Raw genomic sequence first — 5,927 nt, 5'->3', positions numbered from 1 at the left:
CTTTCTTAGAGTTGATATGAACTTACACTGAATGTTCGCTGGACGAACAGATTAGTTGATGACAATATTAATTTTGCTACAGTTACTACTGGCAGCTGATATAAATAATTGTAATTTATTATAATTAATTGTAATTATTTATATACATTTCCCATTTTAGCTAATTTGCTACATTACCTAATAATGGATACTGGCAAACAACATGCAACAATTGGATGCAGCAACAATTGCACTAGAAAAAAAAGTTTCATCAGAAACTTCTTAAAAGTTGTCAGGAAACTATTTAAAACTGCTACGATGTTCTCAAAACAAGGTTTAGGCACATGCATCAACTTCTAAAAGCAACTATTACATTAATATTTGTGACCCTAGACCCTAGAAATGTCATAAGGGTAAATTTTTTTAAATTGAGATTTACACATCATCTGAAAGCAGAATAAATAAGCTTTTCATTGATGTATGGATATTGTTAGGATAGGACAATATTTGGCTGAGATACAACTACTTGAAAATCTGGAATCTCAGGGTGCAAAACAATCGAAATATTGAGAAAATCGCCTTCAATGTTGTTCAAATTAAGTTCTTAGCAATGGATATTACTAATCACAAATTAAGTTTTGATATATTTACGGTAGGAAATTTACAAAATATCTTCATGGAACATGATCTTTACTTAATATCCTAATGATTTTTGGCATAAAAGAAACATCGATAATTTTGACCCATGCAATGTGTTCTTGGCTATTGCTACAAATATACTCGGACTACTTATGACTGGTTTTGTGGTCCAGGGTCACATTTATGTGACCACATTACTTTGAGAGCCACATTCAATCCTTAACTCATAGTTAGCAGTGATATGAATTGAGTCAAGATGTTTTTAAATCGCCTGCTGTCATCCACAGGGCTCCAATTTCTACTGCAATCCAGCTGGCTTAAAGCTTCAGGTCCCGAATGGATATGACAGGAAAGTAATTAAACAACTTTTCTGTGATTTTTTTTTATCCCTAGATGCTTCCAGTGACCAAATTATAAAATCATACCAAAGGGGTTTTTGAAAAGATAAATATTAGCCATATAATTTTCAGTGTTGTGCTTAGTCAGAAGTCCCAAAGCATGTCTTACCTGCTTATGTTGAATGCAGTGCCTCCAGCTGTGAGGAGGGGAATAACAGCATAAAACGGGGAGTGCAGCTCCAGGGACCCAGATTGTTGAGGAATTTTCTCTCTTCTATCACTCTGTCCATGAAAGGTTATGTCCTCACTTGTGTATATCAAGCTCACAGCTCACTGGAGAACTGTGTCCACCCGTGGCAGAATATGATGAGGAGGCTGATAAGGAATAAAGTGGCAGAAAAGGAGCACAGACTTCTGCACTCTGCCATGCTCCAGTTGCTCTTTAGTGTTGTGATCCACTCGGTGTTAAGACTCTTTCTTCCTTCATCTCTCTCTCTCTCTCCTCTCGATGTCCCTTACTCCTTTTCCATATCTGCAGCTGTATTTAACCATCAGAGTAAATCTGTGAATCACGGTTGGCAGTAACGTTAGATGTGCTACATTTGCATCATTTCTTCGCTCTTAAAGGTTATCCCCAAAATGAAAAGTCTGTTTACTCACTATCATGGATGGGAAAATGTTACTGATCAGAACTTATGTCAATGAACATAACCATACCGATCAGTTTTCCTGACGACATTTCAGCAGCCATGTCATGTTCTATCAGCTGTTTAGAATCAAAACTATAGCGATGGCAGAATCAAGAAAAAAATTACGCTTTTTGGTCAAATGGGTGTACACAAAGGTCTGAAAACATTTGAGATTCAGTTTGATTTTGATTCTCACAATGCGCATAGACTACAGCTTGTGAATGACTCTGTACTCCTCTCTCTCTCTATATATATACTGTATATAAAAATTTGGGGACAATTTTCTGACGGGGGCCTGTGCCCCTGGCATCAGCCAGATTTATTTATTTATTTATAACCAAGCATTCTCTCTATATTTCTTTCTACAACTTAAATATATACAACATAAATGCACAAATCACTAAATCCCGATTCATTGCACAATCTGCAGTATTTTATTTAATTAAATTTATTTTTTTTACATCCGAGTGTTTTTTTTTTTTTTTTTTTTCAAATAACTGAGCAAAGAGGTGCTCACTGTGTGTATTTTTTAAAGTTCCAGTACAGTTGTTGTGGCAGTTTTCTGTCCTACTTCTTTCTGAAAACACTAGAAAGAAAGAAAAAAACGCCTAAATTAAATTAATTAGAACATAACACAATATGATATAGGCCTACTGTACCAGTGTGCAGAGCATGTGCAGGGCTATATTATCTATAGCCATGTTAGCTATATTGTTTTGCGCTGCCCATTTATCAAGACAAAAGGTAATAAAAATAAATAACTTAATAAAAATAAAAAAACACCGCATATATTCGTGCGCGCATGGGCAGGCGATACATTCTTACATAAACGCGTCTCACTAGCTTTTCTTTCGTTTGTTACTGTGCGACTTCCAAAAACAACTCATCTTTTTCTGCGAGAAGGAGGTTATTGGGTAGCTACTCCAAACGACAGCGAGCACTTAATCGCTTCAGGATGGATCTTCACGTCGAGGAAATTTTGTCGTGCACGTCTACGTATGATCACGTGATTCGTTTTGGAACCTAAGCTAATTTATCGGAGATCTTACCTAGAACTTAAACTTAATTAACTCTATTAATCTCTAAGAGTTAACTCTATTAATTAACTCTATTAACTCTAAACTCTATTAATTGGATATTTTCATGGTTGTTGTAGATTAACAAATTTTTAGAACAATTAATGAAATATGAATGAAACACATAAAGCAATATTTGAAAGTTTTATTCACAATATAAACATTACTTTTGTTACTATTATTTGTCTACATTCCAACTTAAATTTAAATATGTGCATATTATGTTCTGTACTGTTACTTTTATCGTGCCTTTTTATTGTTTTTTTGTTTGTTTTGTGCTTTGCAGCATACCATCCACATTCATTGTGTGAGCAGCATACATCCTGCCGAACAACTCTTTTTATTGTCTGTGGAAGAAAGAAAATTATACTGATTTGGAACAACATGAGGGTGAGTAAATGAAAGAAACTGGATGAAGTGTCCCTTTAAAATGCATTTTAGTCTAAACCGCTAATTTTAAACTAACCTTGATTCATAATCCCTATCCTTCAATAACCCCAGAGTTGGGTACACTGCACTAAATGTAGCATGGCTAATAACAGCTATCTCAGCCTAACAAAGACCTTGATATGGTTTCTCTTTTGCCTGTCATATTTGATAAACAAATGCCATAATTATACAGTGACTGGCACTTCAACACATGAAACGATTGCTTTAGAAATGGGTCAGACAGCTTACTGTGCAATAATTTAGCATTTAACTTCCTCTGGACTTGCTTGTTAAGCTGGCTAGATGTTTCTGAGGCTAGACAACTTTGGTGCTTTAGTTTTTGAAAGGCATCTACATAGCTTATAGCGAACAATGGCAAGATAATTGAATGATATTGTTAACATTGTCTGGGAAAATAATAGTTTAATTTTAGAAGTAGACTGTGTTATTCTTGCAATAGAGTGGGAATGATGCCAGATATGGCTGATTTAATTTATACTCTAGCCTAAATGAACATGAAGGTCAAAAAAAGTGGATTTATAATTATCACACGGTTAAATCGACTGTGTTGTTGCTGACAGTTTACATTGTCCCAAAAGCCATTAACTCAAATTAACTTTTTGCACACAACAGAATTAATCTCTTCATCCTCATAATGTTCTTCCAAACAACAGCAACAAAAAAGTTCATACTGTATTATGCATTCCTGCATAGAAACATGGCAAAACAACTTATTACATCAAATAATTGACCATTTAGCCCTGTGATGTCTTCTCAGAGCCAGGGGAGAATTTACTAAAGGTAGATTGCAGAAAATTGTTTTTAAAGTGCCAAACAAACTCAGCAGGGGAGGGCTTTTATTTATTTTCACTTATTTATATATTTGTTTAATGGGTGAATTCTCTTGAGCACTGCAGTAGGGATGCATTACAGCATTATCTAAATACTAATCAATGTAGCCTGTCAAACTCTGGAAGATTATAAATTACAACTTTTAGATGTAATTCATTTTTAAATAAAATAGTCTTGAGACTAATTTAATCTCTAAGTTTCACAAGCCTTTTCATTTGTTAGTGTTATTGTTGCAGAGAAATATTAATAAAGAACTCTTACGATGGCATTTTCCACAAGAAACTGCATTTAAACAGACTGTTAATGCTGCACAGAGCAGCCATACATGCATGTACACAAGAACTACAATTGCAGAAATGATTCTGTAAAATTAATATTTAAAAATATGAATATAGAAACTAGGAAGTTATAAATAAAATGTGAAATAATAAAAATAATATATACTGTCATAAAAATGACAGTTTAGGGCTGCATTTCAAGATTAAAGAGAGCTTTATTGTTACACCAGTCATATACCAGTCCTTTAAAGTCCTGTGGTGGTAAATTGACTCAACATAGAGAGATAAAGTGCAAGCATCAAGACAAGAATGAACATAAGGTGCTTGAATCAACAGCAAACAATTAAAACAATTGTCAATTTAAAATACACAGAAGCAAAGCAGCACAGGTCAGAACTGTTGTATTTAGTACAGCTTTTATCTTATTAGAATTGTTTGCATAAAAAAAAAAAAAAAAATTGTAAATTTAATTTACACAGAAGCAAAACGGCACGTATCAGAGACTGTGTATTTAGTACGGCTTTCATCTTGAGAATTGTTAGAATTCTGTAATTATATTTGCTTTCACATAAACCTTTGAACCGATTTGGGCATATGAAGACAAAAGTCTTGACACGCACTTGTAATGAGGTTAGATGAGCTGATTGTGATTGTGTATGTTGTATTATTCTGTATGCAAGGGCAGTGTGACTCTCATCATCGGTGCACCTGTTTTTCAGAATCGCTACCATGAAACCCCAGTGTGAGAGCTTTGGGGTCAAAATAAATTAGCGCCAGTGATTCTGAAACCTTGCAGATTGGTGAAAGGGATGTCAGGTAGTCCAGATGGTGTTTTCAGCGGAAGGTGTGCCGACAGAATCAACCCACCCTGCTTTTCAGAAATACCTGGAAGTGTGAGGCTGGTAACAAGCAATTGTAAAGGCTCCTGGAGAAAGAAATAATATGAATCAATGCCAGTCAACAGCAGACTGAACTCTAGCGACCCATGTGAGAGGAGAGAAGCTCTGGAGAAAGAGATCCCATTAATTACAAAGCAATATGGTGGATCCTATATGGTTCTGCTTGAGTTTCTCTCTGTATCTGATGGAGGAACCTTAATATGTCGTGCTGGGTGATAAAAATTGTAAATAGAACTGTACCCTGTATTCGATAGCAGTCAGCATGTGCTGGTCTGCAGGGGCTGCCTGAGGGAATGAGCAATTTCAGGCTCCAGAGCAGCGGTGTGGAGGGAGACCCGCTCATGTGCGCAGAATGTGGATGATATCTCTTGGAGAGAGACACCATCTGATGTAGCGGTATTGTATGTCCCTGTCCTGGAAAGATAGATGGATGTAGAGATGTACACATTGATAAAATGATATAATTAAAAATTGTGTATTTGGGAAATCTGGGATGTTTTTGAAAAGAAAAAAATATATATCTTATGCTTACCACGGCTGCATTTATTTAATCAAAAATATATAAATAAATAAATAATAATAATAATAATGTAAAATAGCATATTTTAAAATTATTTTACAGTTTAAAATAACTAACTCAAAATGTGTTTTATTCCTGTGATGGCAAAGCTGAATTTTTTTATATGCTGATTTAGAGCTCAATGAACATTCCTTATGATCATTTTCCTAAATGGTTGTGCTGCTTAAT

The 5,927-nt window shown here is 34.9% G+C and overlaps 1 long non-coding RNA gene across 1 annotated transcript; it reads left to right on the top strand.

Moving 5' to 3' along the window:
• Positions 1-2,595: 2,595 nt before the first annotated feature.
• On the top strand, positions 2,596-5,585 carry LOC107687150 (uncharacterized). The gene is made up of 3 exons (XR_001634098.1): positions 2,596-2,641; positions 3,008-3,111; positions 5,000-5,585. It is a non-coding gene; the product is annotated as an uncharacterized LOC107687150 (long non-coding RNA).
• The last annotated feature ends 342 nt before the right edge of the window (positions 5,586-5,927 follow it).

Source organism: Sinocyclocheilus anshuiensis, unplaced genomic scaffold (assembly GCF_001515605.1).
Source record: "Sinocyclocheilus anshuiensis isolate Anshui unplaced genomic scaffold, SAMN03320099.WGS_v1.1 scaffold3210, whole genome shotgun sequence".
Taxonomy (NCBI): domain Eukaryota; kingdom Metazoa; phylum Chordata; class Actinopteri; order Cypriniformes; family Cyprinidae; genus Sinocyclocheilus; species Sinocyclocheilus anshuiensis.
This window is presented reverse-complemented; position numbering and strand designations above follow the sequence as displayed.